This window comes from Rhinolophus hipposideros (assembly GCF_964194185.1).
Source record: "Rhinolophus hipposideros genome assembly, chromosome: 20".
NCBI classification, from domain to species: Eukaryota; Metazoa; Chordata; class Mammalia; order Chiroptera; family Rhinolophidae; genus Rhinolophus; species Rhinolophus hipposideros.
Genome location: NC_138066.1, coordinates 2,759,798 through 2,776,302, shown reverse-complemented (window position 1 = coordinate 2,776,302; position 16,505 = coordinate 2,759,798). Strand labels below are relative to the sequence as shown.

Below are 16,505 nucleotides of genomic sequence, written 5' to 3'. Positions count from 1 at the left end.
TTCCCACAGGATGGCACATTCTCTCTCCTGCGCACCATTGTCTCCCAGGGCCTAGAGTGCTGCCGGGCTAGAACCAGGCTCTATATGTCTGCTGGGTGAATAACTGCACGAATGGCTATTTTGAAAGCTGGCTGATGGCTTTTAAAAATAGAGATAAGAAACATATCTGAAAAGGAAAGTGAAGAGAACAGTGCATCTGGGATAGTGTCTACAAGCCACGCATCAAAATAGGGACGGGAGCTGTTTAGAGGACACTGCTCATCAATGAAACAGCTTTTCCTCTGTGCCTCGCAGACTGAGTTTTCTCAACAAGTTCCTTGTTTCTTTTCCTGAAATGTTAAGTTAAAACCTGTAAGGAATGTTAAAACACTGACAGCCAAATGTTTACTCTTCCTAAAATTTATCATGTACTTTCCCAACCCTGAGCCTCTACACCTGGGGTACTGGCCTCTAGAATTTTCTTACCTCTGGGCCTGGAAAAACATCTATTCATTTATTTACACATACTAGACAAATACAGACTCATAAAAAATTCAAACACAAAAGTATATCTAGCAAAAGGTGAGAGAGAGAGATATGATACATATGTACAATGGAATATTCCTCGACCATAAAAAAGAATGAAGTTTTACCATCTGCAACAAGGATGGACCTCGAGCGTATTGTGTTTAAGTGAAATACGTCAGAGAGAAAAAGATAAATACCATATGATTCCATTTATATGTGGAATTTAACAAAACAAAATAAACGAACAAACAAGTTGGAAGCAAACTCATAGATATAGAGAGCAAATTGATGCTTGCCAGATGGGAGGTTGTTGGGGGACTGAGTGAAAAAGGTGAAGGGATAAAGAAGTACAAATTGGTAGTTACCAAATAGTCACAGGGATGTAAAGTACAGCATAGGGAATAATGTCAATAATATTGTAGTAACTATATATAGTGCCAGGGGTACTAGACTAGTCAGGGGGATCACTTTGTAAAATATATATATATAAATATATATATATTATATAAATATACATTATATATAATTACATGTATATATAATATATATATAAAACCTCAATGCTGTACACCTGAAACTAATATAAAATAATACTGAATGTCAGCTGTAATTGAAAAATAGAAGTAAAATTAAAAAAAAAAATTTTTTAAAGGTGAAAGAGACCTTGCCCTAATTCTACTTCCTTCTCCAAAGGTAACATAGTAAACAGCTTGATATTACATATCTAGTACTTTTAAAAAACGAATTTTTATATACATACAAATAAAAATATATAGTTTAGATCTCTTAATACAAATAATGAAATTTTTAATGTATAGATTACATGCTTACTTGAAAACATGTACAGTGTTTTTCTAAGACACATGAAAGGTATATATATTTTACATTTTAAGTAGGTTTTGTAAAATTGTCATATGAAAGCTTTACTAATTCTTGTTCCTATTAGTTGTGATTGCCAGTGCCCAGCTCCACATGTTCTCTTTGACACTGGATGTTCTTTATGTTTTCATTTTTTGCCGGTCTGCTTCAGGGAAAATGATACTTAATTAGTATTTGAATTTACATTTCCATGAGCCTTACTGAGATTAAATATTATATGTTTACTGGCCATCTGCATTTCTTCTGTTTATAAAAATAAATATAAATTGCCTGTTTATAAATTGCTTTTGCCCATTTTTCCTTTGTGTGTTTGTCTTTTTAAAATTGATTTGTGGGAATTCTTCCTTTATAACGGATAGTAGTCCTCTGTGATATGTATGTTGCATATATTTCTGTCTGTCACTTGCCTGTCTTTCAATATACCAAGTTTTTTAATGTATATAGTCAAACGTGTCATTCTTTCTCTGTCTCCTAAGATTACCCATGAAAGGTTATCTTAGGCCATAAATGGAAAGAATGACACTATAATTTGACTTTATATCATGTACATTTATGTATATAAAATGCACACACATATATACACATCAAATACTCTCTATACATATCTCTATACATCAAATACTTTTTCAGTGTTTTTTTTAAATTTAAATTTTATTTCTTCACCCCTACAACCCATGGAGTAGACACTATTACAATGCCCATTTTACAAATAATAAGACTAAGGGAGAGATTAGTTAAGATAGCAATCTGCCCCCAGAGCCTATGCTCTTAAGCGAAATTTTATTTACATATTACAAAACAACAAAAATTAATACAGTATGATAACAGCACAGCAATAGTTAGTTTCTATAAATAAAACAGATAATCCAGAAATATCATTTAGCATATAAAAGGACAAAATTATAAAATATTAGAGAACAAAGATTGCTCATAAATGATGTGGGAAAAACTGTTTAGCATTATTTTTAAATCAGTTTAAATCCACTTTGCACATCATCCACCAGAGTGAAAACCAGAAGGAAAGACCTCTTAAAAGAGGATAATTTATATCTCTAAAGTAAGAAGAATTAGGGGAAAAAAGGATATATTTGGATATGTAAAAATGTTAAATGGCTGCATGTTTCTAAAAAACTTATTTTAAAATGTATACAATAGTCTGTGAAAAATAAGGGAAAAAATATGGCAAATGAATCTTATTAAAAACCCATATAAATTAGCAAAAAATTAAAAAAGGCATTAAGATCCTAACAAAGAAATGAGCAAAAGAGAAAGTACAACTTGTAAACAAACGTGTGGAAAAAATGTTCAGCCTAACTATATTAAAAAAAGCAAAATTACAAAAAAGAGCTTCTGTTTTGCCTAATTTTTTATGACACTGTCATTGGTGGAATGGATAAAATTAAGCTGATACTCTCACACAGAGTGTTGATAGAAAGCAATTTAGAAACATGTACCAAGCACCATTAAAATATTCATGTCCTTTTTACTCAGTAATCCCATGTTTGAGACTCTATTCTACAGATATAATCCAAAACCATGGGGAAAATTATATGGCTATGATATTTACTGAAGTATTATTTATAATAGAAAAAAAGAAGAAGAAGAATACCAAACCCAAAAAAGAAAAGCAGCCCAATTTTCAAAAACATGGAATAAATACTTAAGTAATTTATGGAACAATGACTTACTAGAACATTATGCACTCTTAAAAATAATTGTGAAACCAAAAATATAAATAACCTTATGCTATAATATCTAGTTATATAGATAGCAATATAGAAATTTTAAGTTGTTTTAGGGCATAGGATTGCGTCACTATTTTCTCTAATTTCTAAATTTACTTTAGATTTAAAAAACCTCAAGTTCCAATCCCAGCTGTACCACTCCACCCATCAATCAGTCTGACCTCGACCAAGTTATATCACCTTTCTGTGCCTCAGTTTTCTCACCTCTAAAGTGAAGACCATAAATGTCACCACCTCATGGAACTAATGTGGAAATCAAATGAGATAATGTTTGTGAAAAACTTGACTGCTGTATCTGTCACACAGTAAACACTCAAAAATGCTACTTTTATCATTAAAAACATTTAACGTGTTTTAAAAATAAAATTGAAATGAGGGAGAAAGATACTTCACATGGAGTGGTGTGGGGACAGAGCCCCAGAGAGCAGTTTCCAGGCTCTCAGCCTCACGTGGAGGGGTGCTGGCTCGGGTAGTAGGTGGTCATCAGCTGTGACTAGGTGGCCATCAGGTGTTACTGGTTAGCCATTAGCCACTGATATAACTGCTGTGGCTACGCTAGCAAGAGCGGATTTGTGGATTGCGGATTGCAGTTAGCAAGTGAGGTTGGTTGGCAGAGGAGCGGACAGCGGGTTGCTGATCGTGTGGCTCCAGCTTCCTGTGTCTCCAACCCGGCCGTCAGCGAGACTATGGTGGTGTGACTCCCCTACCTATGGCTCCGTGGGTGTTCCTTTCTGGCCTCACCATGTCCTGCGTTCTTGTGTGGGGAGCGGGATCAAAGACCCTGCGTGACACCCTGCATGACAAGTGGGTTCTTGTTCAACTGCAAGTTTAGTATGGTTAATTTTGACTTCCCCTATTTTGGGGGCTTCTCCTGCTAAGAACAGACAGCACTTACATGTAAACTCACTTGGCAAAGGAAAGATTAAAGGAAGTGAAATGGCTACTCAAAACTAGAGCCGTGTGAAAATAAATAGTCTGTGAAGTTGATTGTAAAGGAACAAACGGAGCCATATCAATGAGGACTAAAGTGAAAACAGCAAATGTATGTCATTACCTTTGCCTTCTAATGGGGGAAAGGAGGGGAATCACATTTCTCAAGTAAACTTAAAATATGGACTTCCTAAACTACTGAGCTAAAGGTTTTATTCTAATAAGAAATTAAGTCAGTGGAAAAAGGGAATAAAAACCCAAAACTTAATTTCTAGAAAATAGACTGGTGAAAAGATATTTCAAAGTAGTCTGAGACCCTTACAGGGGTGGGGTGCGGGAAGAGGGGTGGGACAAAATACTGCCTAAACAGAAACCATATAATGAGTAACTTCCTAGAAAAGCCTCTATCTTTGTCATATCTTTGAAATTCAGCCATCAAGGCCTCATAAGTACAATGTTTGGCCCAGATATCGAGCACAGGGACGTTATCAGGCCCTCTGCAAGATGGGAAGGTGAACTCCGAAGTGCTGATCTTTGAGGGGAGAAAGGTCTAGCACCTTCCAGAGGGCTAAGAAAAAGTCCAGTGGGCAGTTGTCTCCACAGGACTTTAGACTTCCCGCATTTGGGGAAAAGAATGCACAGAAACAGCCCTATTCACCTTGGTTGTGAAAAGCAAATCTTCACACCGCTAGTAATTAGTACCCATAGAGAGGATTTCTTTTCCAAAGAACTTTACACAGTTAACTTGAAGTTAGCATGAATTATCTACTTTGCTAGATGAAAAAAATAGTAGTGAAAACAAAATAGTTTTTAAAGATGCCAGAAGATGAATTTAAAATTCATTTTTAGCCCCTCAAACATGCATGTAGTGTTAGCTGATCCAGTCCATGAACCACAAACGAATGTATTAATAATAATGCCTTAGTCCTAGCAAGATTCACTGGGTACGTTTGACAGTACACTTAAAGCCGAAGAACCTCTTCCCCCAGATAGAGCTTTTCATCTAAGATTTTCCATCCTCATCTTAAATAATAACCAACTATGTACTTACTGCAAAGCCTTTTGTTTCTCGTGCTTCTTGGGAGCCGCTGACCTCAATCAGCAAGTCAGCCGCACTATTCTGGGGTTCCGTGCTGGCCAGGGAGGAAAACCACAAGGGGCCGAGGCAGTGAGCATTTAAGCAATGCTTCACTCAGGAAGCAGGCGGGCTCTGCTCTCCGGGGCCTCTGACGGCCTCTCCCTCTGTCTCTCACAATCTCTCTCTCTCTCTCTCTCTCTCTCTCTCTCTCTCTCTCTCTTTTTCTCTCTCTCTCTCTGTCTCTCTCTCTCTGTCTCACACACACACACACACACACACACACACACACACACACTGCAAAATCAATTCTATCCTACCCGGCTCCTGAATACTTAAATGTATCTCTCTAAAACATAAGGATTTAAGATGTACACTGCCTAGTTTCTTGCTGATTGCTCCCTGAGATATCAAACAGAAAAAAATAAAAAACAATAAAAAAAAGCCAGTCTATTCTTCAGAAGCGAGTCTGCCCTGAAGCCTCAGGGCCCCTAGCTTGCCTTTGCCTGTGCCTGTGAGTTGTAGAATGTTCTAGGTGAGATGGGGAAGCCAGGTAACAATCAGGAAGCATTTTAATGCAGGTAGTTCTGATAAACTGACTCAAGGGATCTTGGAGGTAAGGCTTTGGATCTCCAATGCTTTGGTAATTTGTTCTGATTTCTTTTTCATTCTAAATAAATATTTTTGTACCTAATTTTGAATTCCAAGAGCTCCAAAATTACAGGAGCACTCTCACAAAACCTGGGGTCCATGTCCCCTGCCACTACACATGGCCTACAAGCCCCAGTGACCATGAGATCGCCTGCAACAGGGAGCAAATACGCTGCACAGAAAAAAGAAAAGAAAAGGAAGAAATTTTGTGCAGGTAACAAGCTACATGTGTTATATCCACGCTAACCAACAACTGGCATTATCAGGGCTGGGCTGAGCTTAGTCATGGCCATATGTTGGATTTTAATTGCTCTTTTACTGGATAATAGGTGTGAAAAGCAGACAAGCAGCTCTTACCTGGCAGAGAGTTCTTAGCAGACAGTGAGTCTGCAAAGCCTCAGTGCCACTGCCTTCCTGGTGTTCACTGTCGTTCCATCCCCCATATGCGGACTCTGCCATTCGAATCACAGACCATAGTAAGGAGCTGTCCTCACACAGCCTAGTGCCGGCCTTTCCCTGCCAGGGGTGTTATTACAACTGTGGGCTGCTGGCTCCCTGGCAAATGCTCCCATCTTTGGTGGCCCTTCCTCTTGGCCTTAAAGAAAGCAGAGGCATAAGCATGGGCCTTGCTCTCACTGAGGAGTATCCACCCTCTTGGCGGTCAGGGATATTCACAGACCTAACTTGTCTGGGTGTCCTCCAGTGTGTGGCAGCATGGCACAGACACTGAAGTTCGTAGTGGCTGGGACTCTGCAAGTGACAGAACTCCAACTCAACTTTGCTTAAGAAAAATAGTAAACTTATTGGCTTGACTAACTGGAAAGTCTAGGGATGAATTCAAGCTGGCTTTAAGCCAGCTAGACCTAGAGGTTCAAATGTCATTGAAAATCTGTTTCTCATTATCTCTCAGCTCTGCTTCCCTAGGTTCACTTAATTCAAACACAGGAGCTCTTGGGATGGGAAAGCCTTTCCCAGGAGCATTTCAGGATTAGAGGTATTTAGAATTCAAGACCTCAGGAAAAGGGAGACACACCTCAGAAAAGAACCCCAGAGTGATACATTGCCCAACCCAGTGACCAAGCAGAAGGAACTGGGTTATTGGTACCCTACTAATTATGAGAAGAACAGTTCCCAAAAGCAAAAAAATGCTGGACAGACAAGAAAGTACAAGCTAGTAACCCACTACTGCCTTGGATTATTAAGCCTTTCATGTGATCATGTCTTACTTCTCCAACTGAACTGCAAATCTATTAATAGAAGGATATGTACAAAATGTTAACAGTGGTTATCTCTGGAATTGTGTCATTTATTTTTAAAATTCACATTGTAGCTTCTAAACAGGTAGATATTAAATTGTACAATAAAATAATACAATTAAAGAAGTTATTTCACACTAAACAAATCCTATATACAAAGCAAATAGATATATAGCCTGACAATTAAGTTCACAAACTCATCCTAGAAAAAGTGCTACATACCTCACTGCTGAATATCCCTATGGTCACGTTCAAAATATTCCCCTTGGGAAGCTATGCACCAACGCCAGCATGTAGTCCACCCTTCAAAGCAATTTTGGAACTCTTTCTGGAATGGCCATCAGTGCTGTCGTCGTATTACCCCTGATGTCCTGAATGTCAGCAAAATGTCTTCCTTTCAATATTTCCTTTATCTTCAGGTAAAGAAAGAAGTCATTGGGGGCCAGATCAGGTGAGTAGGGAAGGTATTCCAATACAGTTATTTGTTTACTGGCTAAAAACTCCCTCACAGACAGTGCAGTGTGAGCTGGTGCATTGTCGTGATGCAAGAGCCATGAATTGTTGGCAAAAATTCAGGTCGTTTAACTTTTTCATTCAGCCTTTTCAGCACTTCCAAATAGTAAACTTGGTTAACTGTCCATTTGGTACAAATTCATAATGAATAATCCGTCTGATAAAAAAAAGTCAGCAATATCATTTTGACTCTTGATTTGGGCTGATAGAACTTTTTGGGTCGTGGAGAATTGTCTGACTTCCATTGTGCACTTTGATGTGCATGTTAATTCACTAGTGATAACATGGCCTGAAACATCGTCTTGCATCTCAAATGGTCTTGGCAAATTTCTACTCTCTTTTTCTTTGTCATCGGTGAGCTCCTTCGGGACCATTTTTGCACACACCTTTCTCATACCAAGATTTTCAGTTAAGATTTTCCTAACTGTTTCTCTATCAATGTTTACTTGGTCTGCTATGCTTCTCACAGTCAGCCGATGATTTTGATGCACAATTTGATGAATTTTTGCAATGTTTTCATCAGTTCTGCTTTTTACTGGCCGTCCTGACCTTTCTTCATCAGTGACGTGTTCTCTCTCCTCAGAAAAATGTTCAATCCATTTGTACATTGCCATTTCTGGCATTATCCCCATAAACGTGGACTAACATGTCCCTGATTTCACTTCCACTTCCACAGTTTAACAAGAAATTTAATATTTGTTCATTGCTCTAATTTAAGCTCAGACATTCTCACGACAGCACACAAAAATATGCAACAACAATAATGAATGCCACTCAGCAAGACTCTGCCACACGTTGACACAAACACAGCTGTGAGACACTGATATACCAAGATTATGAAACCTTACTGAGCTGTTTGTACAGTGCTGCCAACATAAATGCACTGTGGTAAGTTCGCGAACTTAATTGTCAAGCCTCGTGTGTGTGTGTGTGTGTGTGTGTGTGTGTGTGTGTGTGTGTGTGTGTGTGTACATACATATATAATATCTATAAGTATATATAATTGCTATGAATAAACCTGGTAAGAAAATTGCAGTCACCCTCAAAAAAATCTATAACATTTTACCGAACAACAAAAAAGACTGGATGAAAAAAACATATCATGTCCTTCCAATTAGATATTCATTCTCTACAAAAATAATTTTCTATGTTATAATTTCAATAAAAATTCTAATAGGACTAGAAGTGTGAAGAAAATTCTTCATAAAATTGTCCTAAAATTCACCTGGTAAAATAATTAATTCATCTCTATAGAAGAAAATTCTTGAGGAAAAAAAAAAAGAAGAAAGTGAATTTTACTGCAAGATATTAAAATAGACCAGAAAAATAAAATAATTACAATGCTATGGTTCAGGAATAGAAAGATCATCAATAGATCATAATAAAGACCCATAATAAAAATTTAGGTTATAATAAAGACGGTATTACTAATCTGAGGATAAAAAATAGATTGTTTTTTAAAATGGCATTGGAAAAATTGGCTCATCATTTGAAAAAAACAAAAAGACCCCTATCTCACACCACGTACCCAAATGAATTCTGATGGAATAAAGATTTAAGTGGAGCTAAAAAGAAGCATTATACTAAGAACTAGAAGAAAACAGAGATTATATATCTGAACAAGGTGAGAAAGGCCTCTCTGAACTCAATTCATGCAAAGGCAGAATACATAAAGAAAAACAGATTTGACTACTTGAAAATCAAAACCCTCTGCAAATAAAAAAATACTATAAACAAAATGCAAATACCATTGATAAGATGAGACAAACATCTGAACATAACCTTTGGTTCAGATATTCCATTTTTAGGATCGTATCCTATAAACATAATAATGAATGAATACAAAGCTATATGTGCAAGAGTTATGAGCTTATCTTTCATTATAACAATGACAACAACAAAGGAAACAATCAAAAGTCTAATTGGTTAAATTATGGTATATCCACATAATTAAAGATTATGCAGACATTAAAAGTGACGCTATATCAATATTCCTTTTGATATAGATGCAAAAATCCTGAACAGAATAACTTCCAAACTAAATCTAGCAACATATATAAAGGATTATACACAATGACCAAGCAGGATTTATCCCAGGAATTTAAGGTTGGTCCAACATATGACAATCAATGTAATACACCACATTAACAGAATAAAGGACAAAAACCACATGATCATTTCAAGAGATGCAGAAACAGCGTCTCACAAAATCCAATGCACTTTCATGATAGAAACACTCAACAGGCCAGCCCGGTGGCTCAGGCAGCCTAACACCAAAGGCTGCCAGTTCAATTTCCACATGGGCCAGTGCCAGATGGCTCAGTTGGTTGGAGCACGTCCTCTCAACCACAAGGTTGCCGGTTTGACTCCCGCAAGGGATGGTGGGCTGCGCCCCCTTAATTAACAATGGCAACTGGACCTGGAGCTGAACTGCGCCCTCCACAACTAAGATTGAAAGGACAACTTGACTTGGAAAAAGTCCTGGAAGTACACACTGTTCCCCCATAAAGTCCTGTTCCCCTTCCCCAATAAAAAACAAACAAACAAACGAAACACTCAACAAACTAGGAATAAAGGGAAATTCCTCAACTTGATAAAGGGCAACTACAAAATGCCCCAGCAACTAACATTGTACTTAATGGTAAAAATCTGAAAGCTTTCTCCTAAGATCAGAAACAAGATAAGGATGTCTCTGCTCTCACAGCTTTTAGTCAAGATTATACTGAAGTCTTTAGCCAGGGGAATTAGGCAAGAAAAAGAAAAAACGCATCCGATTGGTAAGAAAGTAAAAATATCTCTATTAACAGGTGACGTGGTTTTATATGTAGAAAATCCTAAAGAATCCAAAACAACAAAACAGAGCTAATAGAACTTGTTCAGCAAGGTTGTAGGATACAAAAATCAATTTTATTTCTATATACTTGCAATGAACAATCCAAATATACTAAGAAAACAATTCTATTTACAATAGCATCAAAAAGAATAAAATACTTAGACATTTATCTAACAAAATACTTATAAGACTTGTACACAAAAACTACAAACATTGAAAAAACTGAGGAGGTCAAATAAATTGACAGACATCCCATGCTCATGTACTGTAAGACTTAAGATGACAATACCCCTCAAATTGATCTACAGATTCAACATAACCGATATCAAAATTCCAGCTGCTCTTTTTGGGGAAATTTACAAGCTATTTCTATAACTCCATGGAAATACAAGGGACCTAGAACAATCAAAACAATCTTGAAAAAGAATAACAAAATGTAAATAAATTAAATGCTCCAATCAAAGGACATGGGGTGGCTGGGTGGATGGGTTGATAAGACCCTGGCATGTGCTGCCTGCAGAAGACTTACTTCGGATTGGACTAGGGGTGGGGGGGTGGGGGAATGAAGAGGAAATTTCCATGAGGGTGGAGGCTTGGGGAAGGGCTGAGGTAGCAGTGCTTGTACTGGGCAAGATAGACTTCAGAATGGGGGCTGTGACAAGAGACAAAGAATGACTCAGTAATTCCACTTCTCGGCATTTATCCAAAGAACCCCAACACACTAATTTAAAAAGACATATGCGTCCATATGTTTACTGCAACATTATTTATAATAGCCAAGCTATGGAAGCAACCTAAGTGTCCATCAATAGATGAATGGATAAAGAAATGTACATTTATGCAATGGAATATTACACAGCCATAAAAAGAATGAAATCTTGCTATCTGCAACAACATGGATAGACCTAGAGGGTACTATCCTGAGTGAATTAAGTCAGACAGGGAAAGACAAATGCCACATGATTTCATTTACATGTGGAATCTAAATAACAAGATAAATGAACAAACGAAACAGAAACAAACTCATAGAGACAGAACATTTTGGTGGTTGCCAGATGGGAGGAGTATTGGGGGGATGGGTGAAAAAGGAGAAGGGATTAAGAAGTACAAATTGGTAGTTACAAAATAGTCATGGGGATGTAAACTATAGCATAGGAAATATAGTCAATAATGTTTTAATCATTATATATGGTGTCAGATGGGTACTAGATTTATCAGGGTGATCACTTCATAAATTTTATAAATGTCTAATCACTATGCTGTACACCAGAAACTAACATAATATTGTATGTCAACCTAATTGGAAAAATAAAAATTATTTTAAAAATAGAAAAGGCAACCTACAGAACGGAAGAAAATATTTGCAAACCAGATATTTGATAAGGAGTTAACCTCCAAAATATATAAAGAACTACTACAACTCAACAGTAAAAAGCAAAAAACAAAAAACCTGACTAAAAGATGGGCTAAGGACTTGAATAGATATTTCTCCAAAGAATACATACAAATGGCCAATAGGTATATAAAAAAAGATCAATATCATTAATCATCAGGGAAATACAAATCAAAACCACAACGACCTATTACCTCACACCTGTCAAGGATGGCTATTATTTAAAAAAAAAAAAAAAAAAAAAAGACAAGCCTTAGTGAGGATGTGGAGAAATTGGAATCCTTGAACATTATTGGTGGGAATGCAGACACTGTGGAAAACAGAGGTATCTCAAAAATTTAAAAACAGACCTACCATATGATCCAGCAATTCCACTTTTGGGTATTTATCCAAAAGAACTGAAATCAGAACCTCTAAGAGATATTAGCACTTCTATGTTTGTTGCAGCACTATTCACAGTAGCCAAGATGTGGAAACAACATAAATGTCCACTGACAGATGAGTGGATAAAGAAGATATGGTATATACATACGATGGAATACTATTCAGCCTTTATAAAGCAGGAAATTCGCAGTATGTGACAACATGATGCTAAGTGAAGTAAGGCAGTCACAGAAAGACAAACACTGCATGATTTCACTTATGTGAGGTATCTAAAATAGTTAAATTTGTAGAATCAAAGAGTAAAATGGTGTGCCAGGGGCTGGGGGATGCGAAAATGAAGAGTTACTAATCAATGGGCGTAAAGTTTTAGTCAAGCCAGATGAACAAGCTCTAGAAATTTGCTATACAATACTGTACCTACAGTCAACGATAACGTATCCTACACTTAAAAACTTATTAAGACAGTAGATCTCACGTCGTGTTCTTATTACAATAAAATAAAACTTCAAAAAATAAATTACCGACCCCGCTCCAAAAAAGGATAGTTATCTCTGGGTGGAGGGACGATGGGAAGTTTTAGTTTTCTCTATACTTTTAAGATTTTTCTATACCAGTTGCAATGAACATGTAACAGTTTTATAATTTAAAAAATACTATTTAAGCATAACAACAATTATGTACTCTGAGAATATCAGACTCATTTGTGACTTTGATGGTTTATACTGCAGGAAGCAGGTTCAATTTGACCCAAGGAAAGCTTTCTTAATTGTAGAAATAATTAAACCCCGGACAAGACTTCCTTCGCAGGGAATATGAAATCTCTACTCATGGACTCTCTGAGAACAGAGTAAGATGAAGGACCACAATGGCATGTAGGGGTGTTCATTTGCATGGAGGCTGGGCAGTGTAAGGGTGGTCTAGCTCCAAGATCCAGATCACGAGTCCAGACCAAAGCTGAAGGAAACCTCCATGTGGGCTAAGCTCCAAAGTGCCTCAGTGGGAAACCTGCCAGCTCTCCACGGAAAAGAATTTCCTAAACCTTAGCCAAAAATCAAAAGCCTAAAAATGCTCTGTTTTGCTCTTGGAAAACAAATTCAGCAAACTTAAAAATAACTAGTACAAAGCCAAAAGATGAAAGTGACTCTGGTTTCAAACAGATGTTTGACTAGTTTTTGCAAAGACTGTCAGAGTAAGAGTCCTACATTACAGCAGAGAGGTACCCAAGAAAATCTGTTATGATACGGGGTGAAGAGGTACACCCTCAGGGGCAGAAAAAGGTGAAAATCTTCAAGGGTTTCTAAGTTTCATATAGCCCGCAACAGATCCAGTATTTATTACCAGAAAATGAGTATAAATAGAAATTATCTCATGAGTTAGCAGGTCATAGTGAATATGCTAGTATACTGAATAAAATCCTAAATTTGACATAAGCATTGTATAGAAATATATTGCTCTTTGTAAATATCTAGAAAATCTGACTATAAGCACTCACTCCTAAGAGGAACTTGACTTCTATGTTAACCAAACCATTTCTTAAGATGACTTTTTAATTTAGTTCTAAGCATAAACTTTCACTATAAGAAATTACATAGAGAAGAGAAATTACAGAGGGAGACACCGCACCGGGAAAGTGGTGGTTAGGAAAGATGGCCTTCTCAGGAGCTGTGAGGCAAAGATCACCGCACCCTCCCTAAGAAAGCAGAACAGCAAGGCTCTTGTAAATGTAGGAAGGAACGAGAAGTTTATCAGTTTACAAGTTACAGTACACGGATGTATTTTCTTTTTAAAAAGCACTCAGCTTAGTGCCAGATGAATTCATACACCTAAAGGACCCTGAGAGGTCATGCAGCCATGAGGTATGTCTACCTCTGGGGACGGACCCTCCCTGCTGTCCTCCCACTCCACTGACCACCCTCTGCTTCTAGTGCCAGACACCTGCCACCCACACTGCACTGTGTGCCACCCACCCTGGCTGTGTGAGGACACAGGCTATGCATGTGTTTGAATTTGTTTAATTAGCCAGGAATAGGAAAGCAGAGAACTCTTGGTTTCAAAGCAGATGTTAAACTAATTTTGGGAAAGAACAAGAGCCCCATGGCACCTGAAGAATGACTCAGCCTCAGCCCCCACCCCAGTTCCGTCATACTTAGAGATGTTCTCATCTACCCAACCTCCTGCCATCAAGATTCTGAATCTGAAAGATCCCTCATTGACCTCCAGCTGTTCCTCTTTCAGCTACCCCACTACCATGCTCCCTCCCAGCCTGGTTTCTCCCACTCTCAGGTTCCTTCCCTCCTCTGCTAGATGCACAGGTCTCCCTGCCCATTTTGAACCCCAAGGTCACCTCCTTCCACCATGCTGCCCACCAACCCCCTAGATACCCTTACTCTAACCCTGCTCAGCTGCCAGCCAGGGACTGCCAAATCACACATTTTTCTTCGTTCATGACCTGGGTCTCCAAACAGAACTATACAGACTGAACTCCCCTGAGGCCATATGGCCCTCAGTGTCTCTGAGCAATTGATTTATTCAACTCTAACTGGCTTCTTGTTGAACCTTCCAAAAAAGAATTTATTCTAAGAATTTCTCAGTCAAGTTTAACTTAGAAAGGGAAGGTCCTTAGCCTGACTGTGATCACAGGTCAAGCATTTTCACTATTAACAAAGCTAATATCCAGTCTCTCATTCTGATTCCTGACTCTTGTTTCTTCACTGATTATGAACTGTCTGTATTTGTGATGGTGCGTGAGGAGAAAAAGATGTTGATGATTATTTTCCCAACTCCCAACAACCACCTTTTAATCTCTGCTCCCACCTTCATCTATATACAGGAAGGGTCTTCCCTAAATCCACAGAAAGTAGAACGAAGAAATGAATAAATATAAAAGCAGCAATTAATGAAACAGAAAACATATTTTAAAATAATCTTGAAGATTAATAAAACGAAAAGCTGATGTCTTGAAAGGACTAATAAGATAGAACCTCTGACAAACCTAATCAAGGAAGAAAAAAAGAAGGCACCCAAATTAGAAACAAAAAAAGACATAATTACATATATGGATTTGTAAACTAGGCAAAACAGATAATTTTCTAGGAAAACATAGATTACCAAAATTAACTTAAGAAGAAACAGCCCCACAGAAAAAAGGCAAAGGATAGGAAAAGGCAGTTCACAAAAGGAAAAACTCTAATAAATATATGAAAAGATGCGTAACCTACCTAGTATCCAAGAAACATGAACTTTACTTATAAGTGTCGCTATAAATAGCAGTAAGATTTTTTAGTAAGATATTTTTAAGCCCATCACATGGACTAATATTTTTAAAAGGGATAACAGTGCTAGCAAAAATGTAGGAAGTAGGCACTTTCATACACTTGTGTCTATGGCTTTCGAAAGGCAAGTACAGTGGAAGTTGTAAAGGGAGACTTTTCATATTTTACTCTATATTTGAATTAGTATAAGTATGTGTTTTCGTATTATACCTGAAATTTTAAAAATGGAATTTCTAAGTCTGTGTACTCAAGGAGTAATACCATAATTGTTATACTCATATTTCAGATTAGAGAATAAAATAATTTGAAATGAGGACATAGACTTAAAATACTTTACAGATCTGAAACATAATAGGTAAGAAAAAGGAGAAATAGAAAAATAAGCAGCAAAGCACAGGCTGACATGCTACAGAAGAAAACCACACATGCAAAAATATCAGCTACTCGAGGACAGAACCTCTGTGCTATTTGCTGCATCTCTCCACCCCTTGAAGTGCCCAGCACAGAGCACCTAGTAAATGTTTGTTGAATAAATGAAAGAAAAATGGCACTAAAGTACATGAAAAGGTACTCTGGGAATTTCAATTTCAAAATAAACAAGGGAAACAGTTTTATTCACAAATATGAAATAAAAATTATTTTTGCTGAAATCCTGTTATACTTTTAAGATAATTATTAAGTTTGGAATTTATACTTGCACTGGTCAGTTTTCTGTAGCTAACCTTCAGTTAAAAGGATGTGGTTTATCTTGCTTAGTCTGGTACTGTATTTTCACAATAATTTTCATAATGTTTGTGTGCTGGTGTTTATTTATATTTGTTAAAATTCACAATTTTCATCATTTTTTCCCCCTTCTTCTACCTCCCCCACCCCCACACTCCAGTTCAAGCCACTGTTTCTCAGTCTAGTTGTGCAGGACACAGCTCCCTGGCCCATGCTGGTATTATGAGCCTTGCGCTCCCCTTGGCTGAGGCAGTTGGTCAGCTGGCGGCCACTCACACTGGCTGCCGGCCACTCATGGCAGCAGACTGCAGGTGTTAAGAGCACAGCGCTCCAACCACCTGAGC

At 37.5% G+C, this 16,505-nt stretch overlaps 1 protein-coding gene across 6 annotated transcripts in view; it reads right to left on the bottom strand.

Moving 5' to 3' along the window:
- SPECC1 (sperm antigen with calponin homology and coiled-coil domains 1) overlaps positions 1-16,505 on the bottom strand; it is a 239,140-nt gene that overhangs the window by 186,983 nt on the left and 35,652 nt on the right. Inside the window, exon 1 of one of the 6 annotated variants that reach the window (XM_081029671.1) lies at positions 5,113-5,340. The exons of 3 other annotated variants lie outside the window; for them this stretch is intronic. The gene's annotated coding sequence lies outside the window, so the exon portion shown is untranslated. Of the gene's footprint in view, positions 1-5,112; positions 5,341-16,505 lie in introns of those variants that run through there. 2 more of the 6 variants (XM_081029673.1, XM_081029668.1) reach the window with 2 other exon arrangements.